The 15,141-nt window shown below is 42.3% G+C and overlaps 1 protein-coding gene across 23 annotated transcripts in view; it reads left to right on the top strand.

The window, feature by feature from the left end:
* ndst2a (N-deacetylase/N-sulfotransferase (heparan glucosaminyl) 2a) overlaps positions 1-15,141 on the top strand; it is a 163,242-nt gene that overhangs the window by 103,908 nt on the left and 44,193 nt on the right. For 9 of the 23 annotated variants that reach the window (XM_045700785.1, XM_045700786.1, XM_045700790.1 and 6 more), the window contains one exon: positions 14,662-14,751. The gene's annotated coding sequence lies outside the window, so the exon portion shown is untranslated. Of the gene's footprint in view, positions 1-6,010; positions 6,139-14,487; positions 14,762-15,141 lie in introns of those variants that run through there. The other 14 variants (XM_045700779.1, XM_014154557.2, XM_014154552.2 and 11 more) reach the window with 5 other exon arrangements.

The following is a 15,141-nucleotide window of genomic DNA, read 5'->3' on the forward strand; positions in this document are numbered from 1 at the left end:
GTTTTGTTTTGAATAAGTCATCTTTTAATTATCAAAGCCTCCAAATGAATTGTTTTTGTCACACTTATCGCTGTTTATGATGGGTGACGATTGCCTGCATCTATTCTTAGATCTAGAGCTGTGTGTGTGTGATTTTTCATCAGACTTCTAGCCGTGTGTGAGCTGCAGGATGCTCCACCTGAGAGGCCTTGTCAATGTCGCCAACAGATGAGCCCTGATACCTTCCATCATTATTTATCTCTCCATCTCGCTCCATCCTTATCTCATCTTTCTTCTGAATGACCTCTCCTGCCAGAGGACCTGGCCCTAGCCACTGATTTTTGTGTGTGTGTGTGTGTGTGTGTGTGTGTGTGCTTGAGCATTTGCGAGGAGCGAGGCAGGGAAAAATCTGTTTAATTGTGAGTTACATGTATGAACCATGTGTGTGTAGGGCTGGGCGACTATTACGATTTAATTCAAATGAGTTTTTGCGCAATATTCCAAATGCCTGTATTGCAAGAATCAAGTATTTTTTCAGTTGTTGTTTTTATTAGTGTTTATGTCCACTTATTCTCATGTTGTCTTTTTGGTCTCGTCTCTTTCGCTCCTTCTGTGCTGTGTGCACCTTCCCATTTACACCAGAGATCTGTGTGTGTATATATAATGACAAGATGCTCATGTCTCCACCCTAACAATGGGAGTTGTCTCAACGGCAGGAAGGCCGGCGACAAGCTTAGGTCCATAATAATCCCATAGAAGCAGATTGGTCTTTTTTTGACAGATTTTATTGAGTGAAACCTCTCGCTTCACCGCTTACTCTCGGTTTACACACACACACACACACACACACACCAAGCCCTTCCCCCTGCATCTCACAAAGATGAGAGATCACATCTTCCTCTCTGACAAGCAGTTTCACCTCACTATTTGCATTTGATGTTTGGTCCAACAGAATCGGTCGTATACACACTGAAACACACTGAGACATTATTTTATTGTAATAGAGAAGTTAACCTTCCTAACGATACCCTTTTTATGTCTCAACAGCTCAAATTGCGCGCAGAACAGACACTACTAAAACAGGAGTATCATTGAACATTGTTTCTGGAAAATGAACGCTGAGTTTGTTGCAAGAGGCATTGATGTATCGCTAGCAGCATTTTAGCCAAAGACTGTTATACTAGCTGTTTAGTCTCTTTTTATAAATGTGCAATAAGCATAAAACTATTATATAAGGACTTGGCAACTTGTTCTCATTCTGAGAAATAAGGTAGACCACTTGATTTCAACATCTGAACGAGGTGGGCAGGCTAGCACGCTGTTTAAAACCGTTGGAGACAGACAGAACGGTGTGTTCATAACAATTCAACTGTTCTACCTTGTTAGCTAGCATTGGCTAAACTTGAAATCTAAAGATTAGCTGGCTACTCACTAGCACGTGGGCTTGTGCTTGAGAGATTGTTCATGAGACCAGTGTTATTTCTATAATGACTGCTACAAGAAGTGAATGTGCATTATGCATGGCTCTGGTTAAATTTGTAACAAAAAGGGAATTTTCATAGACTTGAAAGCCAGATCAGCGATTATTGCAATAAAGCAGGTTAAACTATTTTAATACAATTATGAAATTATTAGTGGGTCTTATGGTTGTGGAAGGCTTCTATTTAGCCTAGGTATAATTTCACAAGCCCTGATTTCATTAGATTATTGATGACTGTTTGAAATGCAGTGTATTTGACCTTTAATTGCACAACAAAGCTTATTTAGAGAGAACAAGAAAAAATATATGTATTTAGATCTCATGAATCACCCATAAATAAATACAAATTGAGTTGATTTTTAGGCCATATCGTCCAGACCGATCTGTGCTTGGTCATGTTATCATTACATATATGAACTGTGTGTGCTTGGTCATGTTATCATTACATATATGAACTGTGTGTGCTTGGTCATGTTATCATTACATACATGAACTGTGTGTGCTTGGTCATGTTATCATTACATACATGAACTGTGTGTGCTTGGTCATGTTATCATTACATATATGAACTGTGTGTGCTTGGTCATGTTATCATTACATATATGAACTGTGTGTGCTTGGTCATGTTATCATTACATACATGAACTGTGTGTGCTTGGTCATGTTATCATTACATATATGAACTGTGTGTGCTTGGTCATGTTATCATTACATATATGAACTGTGTGTGCTTGGTCATGTTATCATTACATATATGAACTGTGTGTGCTTGGTCATGTTATCATTACATATATGAACTGTGTGTGCTTGGTCATGTTATCATTACATATATGAACTGTGTGTGCTTGGTCATGTTATCATTACATATATGAACTGTGTGTGCTTGGTCATGTTATCATTACATACATGAACTGTGTGTGCTTGGTCATGTTATCATTACATATATGAACTGTGTGTGCTTGGTCATGTTATCATTACATATATGAACTGTGTGTGCTTGGTCATGTTATCATTACATATATGAACTGTGTGTGCTTGGTCATGTTATCATTACATACATGAACTGTGTGTGCTTGGTCATGTTATCATTACATATATGAACTGTGTGTGCTTGGTCATGTTATCATTACATATATGAACTGTGTGTGCTTAGTCATGTTATAAGAAGCCGGATCACATGCGACATGTGCGGCTGACTGTCATGGCAGCATTTATCATCAGATCAGTAGACTCCTGTATATCTGTACTCAGGTCATCAGATCAGTAGACTCCGGTATATCTGTACTCAGGTCATCAGATCAGTAGACTCCTGTATATCTGTACTCAGGTCATCAGATCAGTAGACGCCGGTATATCTGTACTCAGGTCATCAGATCAGTAGACTCTGGTATATCTGTACTCAGGTCATCAGATCAGTAGACTCCGGTATATCTGTACTCAGGTCATCAGATCAGTAGACTCCTGTATATCTGTACTCAGGTCATCAGATCAGTAGACGCCGGTATATCTGTACTCAGGTCATCAGATCAGTAGACTCCGGTATATCTGTACTCAGGTCATCAGATCAGTAGACTCTGGTATATCTGTACTCAGGTCATCAGATCAGTAGACTCCGGTATATCTGTACTCAGGTCATCAGATCAGTAGACTCCGGTATATCTGTACTCAGGTCATCAGATCAGTAGACTCCGGTATATCTGTACTCAGGTCATCAGATCAGTAGACTCTGGTATATCTGTACTCAGGTCATCAGATCAGTAGACTCTGGTATATCTGTACTCAGGTCATCAGATCAGTAGACTCTGGTATATCTGTACTCAGGTCATCAGATCAGTAGACTCTGGTATATCTGTACTCAGGTCATCAGATCAGTAGACTCTGGTATATCTGTACTCAGGTCATCAGATCAGTAGACTCCGGTATATCTGTACTCAGGTCATCAGACAGCGGTTTCCAAAGGGGGAAACATTTCACCCCTCAACGACTCTGGCATTGTCATTCAGCTACACACACACCACAATAGGAAAGTCCTTGTTTGTATAATTGCTTCTCAAGTAGCTTTGTCTCCGAGTGAGGGGGAAATTTGAATAGATTGTCATGCCCTGTGGTTTTGGGAAAAGATTGTCATGTTTTTTTCAAGCGGGTTGGGATTAGTGGTAATTTGGAGAATACTCCAGGATGTGATTTGGCAGAACTGTCAGTTCTTCCCATTGAGAATTATTGCTGTGACTGCGTTGGGCCAGTAACCGAAAGGTTGCTGGTTCGAATACCGGCACCGACAAGGTGTAAAATCTGTCGCTGTGACCTTGAGCAAGGCACTTGAACCTAATTGTTCCACAGGCGCTGGGAAATGGTGAACCTGGCCGTGTCCCCACTCCCTGCAGGTGTCTCAGGGGGAGTTGAAATGGTGAACCTGGCCGTGTCCCCACTCCCTGCAGGTGTCTCACCCGGGGAGTTGAAATGGTGAACCTGGCCGTGTCCCCACTCCCTGCAGGTGTCTCAGGGGAGTTGAAATGGTGAACCTGGCCGTGTCCCCACTCCCTGCAGGTGTCTCAGGGGGAGTTGAAATGGTGAACCTGGCCGTGTCCCCACTCCCTGCAGGTGTCTCAGGGGGAGTTGAAATGGTGAACCTGGCCGTGTCCCCACTCCCTGCAGGTGTCTCAGGGGGAGTTGAAATGGTGAACCTGGCCGTGTCCCCACTCCCTGCAGGTGTCTCAGGGGGAGTTGAAATGGTGAACCTGGCCGTGTCCCCACTCCCTGCAGGTGTCTCAGGGGGAGTTGAAATGGTGAACCTGGCCGTGTCCCCACTCCCTGCAGGTGTCTCAGGGGGAGTTGAAATGGTGAACCTGGCCGTGTCCCCACTCCCTGCAGGTGTCTCAGGGGGAGTTGGGAGATAACACATTTCTATTACACATCGCTCGCTCTCCTTTTTTCTCTCCCTGTTGGCTCTGTCCACACCAGGGTCCACTACTGCTATCATGGCCTTTCCTCTCTCACTTCCTCTATATCAGCAGACTCACACGTTTTCTAGTGTTTTCTCAGTATGTGTACTCAGAATCACAAATGCTAGGCCTAATTGAATGTACCCACATGTGGCTATTAATATTTACAAGGAGGATGGGAGGACATTTTCTGTGAAATAATAAGTGCCTCCACGAGTGGGTGTGTGTGTGTGTGTGTGTGTGTGTCAGGCTAGAGTGGTGTGTGAGAGGGAGAAGAGGAGAGGTAATTGGGATGTTTGGGTTGTCAGGTTTGGCCTTTAAGAAGAGAGACCATGGGGGATGGATAGAGGGGTTGGGGGGGTAAGGGTCATGAGAAAATGGAGCATTGGGGACATAGAGGGGGGTGGACTGCCGACAGTCAATAAAGGAGGACCCTGGGGCCAGGAGTTCAGAGGTCACCAATTTTGTTGAGTCTGCTTGAAGATATTTGGGGTGTCTGGTGGCGGCGTGGCAGCAAGGGTGTAATGACGAGCATGAGACAACCGAGTGGTAATAGGCTGAACAGGAGGAGTGTGTGTGTGTGTGTGTATCTGCTGCATGTAGTAAGTTGTGGATATTTGTGAGCGTCTCTGTCGGCGTGGGTGTTAGTGGCGAGTGAGGTTACAGATACCTGCCAGAACATCTAGCTCTGGCTGTCTCTATCTCTATATAATTGAGCAGACATGTTGAGGGCTGGCAGCTCCTTCCACAGGCGTCCGGGCTACCATTAAAACCCAGAGCTACCATCGTCGTCATACCGCCTCTCTCTCAGCTACAGACGGACAGTACAGTCACCCAAAGGGCAGCACAAGCTGTCCTGACTGAAGCTAAAACGGCATCTAAACTCATCCTACTCAATCCCCCGGCACTGCTTCTGCACACACACACACACACACACACACACTGCTTCTGACACACACACACACTGCTTCTGACACACACACACACACACACACACACACTGCTTCTGACACACACACACTGCTTCTGACACACTCTGACACACACACACACTGCTTCTGACACACACACACACTGCTTCTGACACACACACACTGCTTCTGACACACACACACACACTGCATAGTTTCTTTAAAAAAAGTACCTCTACAACCTGGAGGTAGCAGGTAAAGGGAGAATTCAGTTGAGGATGTGGCTGGTATTTCACCCCCCCAGAGCACAGCCATTTAAACCAGGATTGCCTCAATTGATGTCCAGCTGTTTTAAGTGGCTATGTGTAGTGTAAACACACACATGCAAATCAGTGGCTAGGGCCAGGTCCTCTGGCAGCAGAGGTCATTTAGAAGAAAGATGAGAAGGATGGAGAGATAAATAATGATGGAAGGTATCAGGGCTAATCTGTTGGCACTTTCCGAGCAGTACATCTGCCCAGCAAGAAAGTGACTTGAGTCGTTTCTTTCTCAATGTCTATCTTTGTTCGAAATCAGGAAGCACACATCCTCTTTTCCTTTTAACGTTTCCTGTTCCTCATTTTTGACTTATTTTTCTCTGTTCCCTTGGGTTTCTCTCTTTTCTGCTCTGTTTTCATCATGCTCCCTCTCTGTCTTTGTCATCATTCCCTCCCTCTGTCATTTTACCCTCTTCCCTCCTTTCTATTCTGCCTTGGGCCAAAGGCTTGACAATATATAAAAGTTACAGCATAAGTATATGAACAAAACGGATTCCGCCACAGTTCAAGTAGGTGCCCATCTTATTTTTCTATTTAGCGTATGCGCTATTTACAGCTACCCTCAATAAATAACAAATGCTAACATGCCTTAATATGTCATTTGACCTTTGCTTATTTCCCCATTTGAAATGTAGAGTTAGTCGGCCTATATTCTCATATTTTCCTTGTCATCAGGCTGGATTCGGGGGAACATGTTTACCAACCTTCATAAATTACTACGTTCTTGGCTTGTAGAATGTGATATTTGGTAACAGTGAGACTATTTCTGTACAGCTCATACTCGTGGATGTTTGGTTTAGTTCTCAGTCAGTTGATTTGTAGTGCAGCTGGACTAGAGCAGCAATCTTCAGGGACAACTGTCCTGTTTGATAGAATGGATACACAATACATCTTATTTTGTCCTGTTTTAAATCTGCTCACACTGACTGAAAACGTGTATGTACATCTGCCTCTATTCTTAGTTGCAGAGAACGAGCCCATCGTCAGCTCTATACATGTACTGTGTGTAGTAACAGAATGGTTTATTAGTGGAAAAGGATGCAGCCATGAGATCGGAACATGGTTTCTCTTTAAAAATCCAGTCCTTTAAAGCCAGTCCTAGCTTTCTCTCTCATCCTCCCTCTCTATATTATTGTGTGATAAAGTGCCTCTGAAAGGCCGACTCATTCTTAGGGGATCTGAGCAGATTTCTCATGCGTCATCTCCTGTTTCCTATCAGAGGGTAGAGCTGTTGACTGGTGGTGCTACATGTTTGCTCGTATTCCTCCCAGACCAGGCTACTAAATGCAAGGCTTTTAGCTCCAACAACACCAGCCCTGACATGCACAGATGGGAGGATAGAATCGATCCATGTCTCCCTTATTTTCTTTACCCCCCCCCACCCTTCCCTCCCACGGTCCCTGTCTTGCCTTTCTCTCTCAACCCCCTTTTTTTTTGTCCTCCCTCCTATCGCTTTCCCCATCTGTAGCTCTACCCCTCTCTCTTTCTCTCTGGGGTGTGCATGCATGTTATGGGGTAATTAAGACATCTCTGTGTATGTCTCTCTTTCGCTCTCTTCTGTTTCTGATCTCTTTCTCCATCTCCCCTCACAGAATCCTACTGTGTGATGGTGTGTGTGTGTTTATGCATGTAGGTGTTAATTAAGATGTCTCTCTCTTTTTCTTTCTTTCTCTCCCTCCCCCACAGTGACCGGGCTAATAAAATCTCACAGATACAGCTTTCAGTAGTGTTGCACGGTATACCAAAAGTTCAATACTTTTCCAATAAAAAAACTGTTCAATACTAGAATTTTTGTTACGTTCGGTACTAATGTCCCACGTTATTGAAAGGATCAAGTCTGTATCAGCGCAGCCCCTTTATAGTGCGAAGAGCAAAGTACCTGCTACACTTACTCATTCATTGCTTTCTAGGCTGCATTGTTAGCTCCCCAATTTATACTGCACAGAAGTTAACACACTTGAATAATGTAACATGAAATGTTGAAACTGTTTGCAAATGAATGGCAATACAGGCTAGAACACTTTTGCAATGCAAGACGACACCGGTAGCTTCCAGCTTTAATTGTAGGCTAACTTATTAAGAGGCAAAACGGTTTTACAAATAAACGGTTGCTAGCTTACAGCTGAAGCAACATCAATTCACTACCCTTGTACTTTGTTTGTGATAATATGCTAACCATAACACAAAACATGCTGATTTTCAAAGCTGATTGTCACCAAAAACGTTATTCATTCACTTTGTCTCTCACGTCTCTCCCAGTCAAGATCATCTTTGCTCGAGCCTCGAACTGTGTGAATGATGAGTCTTAGACAGCGCACTTTTATAAAAGAGATTCCTTCTTCTATGCAAATGTTGTTGATCAGTACAATAAAATATGTTCTCCAAGCAGTTGCCAATATGTAAGTCCTAAATGGAAGGGATTGTCTGTCATCTGTAGCCCCATGATATCAGCTAAAACAAGCTCAACTCACTGTATGCAAACTGTTCTGAACTTGAACCGTCCCAAAAATGAAAATCCTTTTCTGTTGTTGTTTTGATATGCCAACATGGGTCTAGGTCATTTGCAGTGCTTTTAAGGTAATTGGTGTATTTCTGAGACACATACTGTACAGTCTATATTAAATTAACTTTATTTGTAAAACCGTTTTGCCTCTTAATAAAAACAAGCAAGCATCCATTACATTTATTAATAATTATAATGTATTAATTGAACATGATAACCACATATATATATCTAAGAGCGAACAATGTTATTGTGAACTGGTTACTGAATTAAGTTGGAGACATTTCAATCCACCACCAGCTGCCCCATTAAACAACATAACACATCAATATACAAAAAATAAAGTGTGTGTGTTCCCCAGCCTTCACTTTCTCTGCTTCACCCTCCCTCTTCAGTCACTGAATAATGGTCGCCTTGACCTTTTTCAGTACCACCACTTGCTAACGGCCAGGGCCTAAAATGTACTTTTTGGTACACAGCCACTATGGCAGGTAGATTTAAAATTCTACCAGCCGCTCGGATTTTTTACCAGCCAAAATATTTAGCCTTGCAAAAGATTACAACAATAAAACACAAACAAATGGATGATCATGCTTTTGTCATGTTTCTAAAGCAATACATGTATTACTAGTAAGAAGTAATGTGGTATATTGTTCAATTACATTTTGTGACCTGAGTCTTTTAATCCTCCTGTTGTGTTCTGGTCGAATTGAACCGATTTACAAGTTTTCTCTCTGGAAAATGTAGTTCATTTAATCTGATTGTCATAAGGTTCCATGACTTTGTCCACACAGGGCATCTGAACACACAAAATACATTTTGATGATTTTCATTACATTTTGGGTGTTTTTATTTAACTATTGTACACCTGTGGTGTTCCCGGTCAAAAATGACCAGTCATTAGAAATGAATGGGTGAGACTACAATTAGTGTATAAAATTGAGTTCAGGCACATGCCCATTCATCAGATGGACACACTTCCTCTCCCAGACCCCCACATGCATGTGTGTTTGAGCACACACACACACAAACACACTCTTGTGTGCTACTGCCCAAAGAAAAATAAGTGCTCCTGATGACAACTCTGCACAGGGATTGCACTGTGAGTACTAGGGAGGACAGGAAGCCCAACGCTGTCCTGGATTACAACAGAGGGGGAGTTGACAACCTTGATAAGGTATGTTACTTTTTATCTTTCAAGTCTTGTACTTTTTTTTCTATTACCAGATTGTTTTATCTGCACCATAAAAATAAGACATGTTGTTGTTTGGTGAAATGCTCATTGAATTTGTGAACAATATGGAGTCAATTATATTCATTTGAATATGTAAATATGTTTTAGATGTGATAAATTAAAACAACGCTTTGATGCACATTTTCACGTTACTATGCAAGACATAAAATATCACTTGTATGTACTCATTATTTTATTTATTGATTATTGCACTTTTGCAGGTTACTGTCACATACTGTTGTAAGAGTATGACGGCACGTTGGCCCATGGTGGTGTTCTTCAACATCCTAGATGTGTCGGCCTACAACGCCTTTGTGGTGTGGATGGAGGTGAATCCAGGCTGGATGCAGGGGAAATTCTTCAAGAGGAGACTGTCCTTAGAAGAGTTGGGGAAAGCCATGGTGGCACCCCTCATTCAAAGGCGCCAACACCTTCCGCCAACACCATCCTCTGCTGGATTGGTGAGAGATATACAAGGGCCAGAAGCAAGATCTACGGCCGCCAGAGACAGAAGAGACAAAGGGAAGAGGTGCAATCTGTGTGCACCAAGAGATGTCAAAACGAGCGTTATGTGCCATAGATGCAGTGTATATATTTGCAAGGCACAAATAACAACCACCACGTATTGTCCAACATGTGCATGAGAACACACAGAATGTAACCACCACTGATTGACAGCTTGTGAACACTTTAATGTTTTTGTTATTGTTAGTAATACTGTTATTGTTACTGTTGTTCTTTAATAGGGTAATGTTTTCATGTTTAGTTTTGGGCCTATTTCCGTTCTTTACTAATAAAATCATACCGATCAGTTTTGACCAGGAACACAACAGATGTTATTTTGTGCCACTATTTAAACATTTGAAATGGTTTAAAAACAAATGTCCTTGTTAAACTTGGACACAAAGTAGTCTGTGATAAATAGCACAATGTTTCATCAGAGTATTTGTTAGATAAAATAATCCATACATTATACTTTTTTTTAAACTCAAGAACTAGTTGTTTGAGCTCAGGTCAATGAGGTCCACAAGCCGCAAATAGAAGTTCAAAACTTGTAATGTTCACAATAACCTAAGTTGATAAAAAGATCTAACACAACATTAGGTGATAATATATGGATTAATAATCAGCTATAATGGGGCGCTCATTTTGGACCGGGAACACAGAATGAATTAACATGAAACGAGCACAACGGGAGGGTTAACCAAAATATCACAGATGAGACTAAAGTGTTCATCTGCCCTCTAAAGCGGGAGGTTACCGTGGTAATGCCACGTCAATCATGTTTGTGCCTGTGAGACTGACTAGTATCCGCGTTGCTTCTCTTTCCTAGCAGTTGAAACTCAAACATCGAAAAACAACCTAGCTTGTGAACAAAACAACGAAAAATACCAAGGAACACAAGGACAAAGTCTCACTTCAGTAGACTTCCGTTTCAAGTAAATTAAACACACTTTTATGCCTGAGCGCAGTGCTTCTAAAAACGAATCTGTCACTCCGCTCTTCTGTCTTCTGTTTCATGTCAGATATAACCATATTCTGTAGAATACAATAGTAGCTAGCCATATCCTACAAAACAATGCAGATGTCACAGCAACTACCGGGCACGAAACCTCCTCTCCGGGCCCACAGACAAGCTAGGAGAGAGTCAAATGTGCATTCTAATATAGTTATTTACCCAACATTGGAATGATATTGGAATATTATACATTTCCATACCCTAAATAATTACATATGCAATGCCTAGCCAACCATATCATTGTTTGAAACCTGGACGTTTTGCATAGCCTATCTTACCTTGCTTTTAATAGCCTTTAGCCAAAATCCAACCATAGAAAAAAAGCTACGATTTCTTGATTTGCCATTGAAACCAGCATTTCTTCTTCTACTGTCCAAGGCAGTAAAGTACAATCCTATTGTTGCATCTTCAGATATTTCTTCTTTCTACGTTTCTACCTTTAGGCTGTATATCCATCTCTGTCGCATTATAAAAACCTCTCTTGTCAGGTGTGCCTTTTGAGAATGGTGTTCTCGGGGAATATCAATTTGGAACATTCACGCAAATGTCCGAGACGAGTAAACGCATTGCTGCGCTTATAATGTGCATTATTCATAGTTGACCAACATTTTAAGCTAAATGTTGTGATCTGTTTCATCAGCCTCGTTTGTGTGTTTAAACATTTTAGTATGGAACCACTGTTCTATGCGTTTGATATTTTCCTGGCCTATCGTCCCGCAGCTGTGCCAACGTCTGTTTTGAACTGTCCCAGACACATTTTATAGGACGACCTTCATTTCGAGCCCTGTGTGTGTGTGTGTGTGTGCATGCAGGGGACAATTAATACGTTTCAACCTGTCCCTCACCTTCCTTCACTCCCTACCAGTGACACAGCGACAGTTTAAAATTATATTTCTTCCATTGCTAAAATCGATATACATATATACATTCACACGTTCCTGGCAAGTCGATGGAAACACACTTCCCATGCTCTTAGTCTGGCTTTGTGAGGCACCCTGCTGTCTGTGTCTGCATGGATGGGCCGGCTGGCTGTGTGTGTGTGAGAGCGAGTTTGTGTCTGTGTTTGCAATTGTGTACATTATGTTAAGTGTGTCTGTCTGTCTTTTTGTGTGTGTGTGTGTGTGTGCGTGCAAAAGTATATGTATCTGTGTGAGGGAGGACCATTGCAGTTACAGTGTACTTACTAGGCTATGCTGTAGAGCGTACTGAATATGTGCATGACTAGCTGTGACAGGTGATTGATCCAGTGCCATTAAGGGCCCAGAATGGCCCTCTAAAGGCTGCTGAGATCAGACTGTGAAGCAGTAGCACACTGATAGAGGGAGAGGGACCTCCCATTAGCCAATCAGTTAGTGGCCTTATGGCTGAATAGATTGATAATAGACTCCCCCCACGTCACTCTGGGGAATGGAGGAGAGGGAAGGGGGGTCATGAGAGGGATTGAGGGAGAAACAAAGGGAGGGTGTATTGAGTGTTGTGAAGGGAAGAAGTGTGTGTGTCATGAGGAAGAAAGAGGGAGGTAGGAAGTGGAGGGGCAGGCTCTGAAACCAGGTAGTGTGAGGGTCCTAGGCCTGGAGGAGTATGTGCACAAGTCTAGTGTTCTTCAGTTGTTCTTTTAGGTGATAGTAAAAAATAAAATAAAAGCTTTTTCTTGTTTATTAAAATAACATCAAATTGATCAGAAATACAGTGTAGACATTAATGTTGTAAATGACTATTGTAGCTGGAAACGGCAGAATTTTTTTATTTAAATGAAATATCTACATAGGCATACAAAGGCCCATTATCAGCAACCATCACTCCTGTGTTCCAATGGCACGTTGTGTTAGCTAATCCAAGTTTATCATTTTAAAAGGCTAATTGATCATTAGAAAACCCTTTTGCAATTTGTTGTTCTGATAAAAGAAGCAATAAAACTGGACTTTAGACTAGTTGAGTATCTGGAGCATCAGCGTTTGGGGGTTTGATTACAGGCTCAAAATGGCCATAAACAAAGCTTTTCTTCTGAAACTGGTCAGTCTATTCTCGTTCTGAGAAATGAAGGCTTTACTATGTGAGAAATTGCCAAGAAACTGAAGATCACGTACAACACTGTGACCTATTCCCTTCACAGAACAGCGCAAACAGGCTCCAACCAGAATAGAAAGAAGAGTGGGAGGCCCCGGTGCACAACTGAGCAAGAGGACAAGTACATTAGAGTGTCTAGTTTGAGAAACAGACACCTCACAAGTCCTCAACTGGCAGCTTCATTAAATAGTACCCGCAAAACACCAGTCTCAACGTCAACAGTGAAGAGGCGACTCCGGGATGCTGGCCTTCAAAAATGTCATATCGGTGCATCACTAATTAATATATATATTAATTAGTGATGCACCGATATTACATTTTTTATATTAAATAAATATAAAATGAAATCATGTAGTAACCAAGTAGCCACCCTTTGCCTTGATGACAGATTTGCACACTTGGCATTCTCTCAACCAGCTTCTCTTGGAATGCTTTTCCAACAGTCTTGAAGGAGTTCCCACATATGCTGAACATTTGTTGGCTGCTTTTCCTTCACTCTGCGGTCCAACTCATCCCAAACCATCTCAATCGGGTTGAGGTCGGGTGATTGTGGAGGCCAGGTCATCTGATGCAGCACTCCATCACTCTCCTTCTTGGTGAAATAGCCCTTACACAGCCTGGAGGTGTGTTGGGTCATTGTCCTGTTGAAAACACATTGACACACAATGTCCCCAATCACTGCCCTGGGACATTGGGTATATGAAAAAAAAATTGACCAGAGGAAAGAGTGCCTCCTATTGGCTCTCTAACACCACAGGTTAGTCTGATGCTCTGTGTTAGAGAACGGGCCATAGCTCTAGCCACGGTCTTCTGTGTTGATTCTGGTGAGCAGCCAGCTCTGATAGCCAGAGTTTGTTTGAGCTGCACTATCAATATTAGGATAGCCACTGGAGCTGGGAGCACAGGTCCTACTAGGGGACTCTGATACACATACTCAGTATGTGACTTGTCTATGAATTCTGGTTAACTAAGGGGTTGTGTAAGATTTGTTCGGGTTCCCACTTGCGTACATATGTTTTTATGTCACTGGTTTTAGATGAACAAGTATGTGTGTTGTGTCGGTCCTCTTGCGCTGTTCCCCCTGGTCCCCCCTCCCACAGAGGAGATGGCTGCGTTCTCTCTGAGCACTATGAAGCATTAAAATGGGATTCTGGGTGGTGGAGAACAAAGGAGCCACCCTCTGTACTGTGTTGCTCATATACACATACACAAAAGGGAGAGTGTCATGGTAGAGCTGTGATGAATCCCCTAGACAGAATGCACACTGGGTTTCACACGATTATTTGGTAAATATTCCAGTTGAAGGAACTCAAACTAGTTTGCACACACACCCCTCTGTAGAATATTCTAAATGGGGGATTAATTGAATCATTGGCTTGGTGATTATTTGAGTAGTTGAATCTGTGTAAGAGCAGTGCTAGCTGAAGGAGAAACACTGTTCTGGTACACAGTCCTTTGATTAGGAGGGGTGGTGGAGGTAAACAAATGCTAACCCAATGCTTTGCCTACCTCCTCCTTTCATACATTTCCATGTGGGTGTTTTCATGTGTTTGTTTGCATTGAAGGCTGTTGCTGTTGAGAGGCGGAGGCAGCCTTCCATTGACCAGACACATGCCTAGCTAAAGCTAATAGTTACCATGATGGTGTCGCCTTACAGAGCAGGACTGTCCATCTGCCTGGCCTTGACCCTCAATTTGTCCCTTGTACAGGCCTTCTGAGACTGACGGACAGACAGACGCAACACGCCTGAGGGACAGACACAAGGACAGCACCAGAGGACGTCTCCACGGCAACAAGAGGTCAGAGACTGTAGGTGGATTTACATCAGATTTGCAACTTTTCTGTGTACACTAACCTTGGATATGGTGTGGCCAAAGTCACATTCCTGCTTCATGTGTGAGTTCATTTATTAAACATACCGTAAATACCATAGTATATAGACACACAAAATGGCAATTCAAACTATACAGGAGCTTCTCATCTAAACCATATTGCACATAGTGTTGCACACTTGATTAATGCAATGGTTCACAAATGTGTGTATATTTTAAAAGCCTCCGGAGGTGTAGTGTGGTAGACCTCTCTTATCATTAGAACCGCTGGGCCTCGAGAGACCCCCTTCAAGCTAGTGAGGTGTCATTCTGACTGCAACATTCTAACAGTGTAATTATAATGAACAAAAATAGAAA

Source organism: Salmo salar, chromosome ssa18 (genome assembly GCF_905237065.1).
Source record: "Salmo salar chromosome ssa18, Ssal_v3.1, whole genome shotgun sequence".
Lineage (NCBI taxonomy): Eukaryota > Metazoa > Chordata > Actinopteri > Salmoniformes > Salmonidae > Salmo > Salmo salar.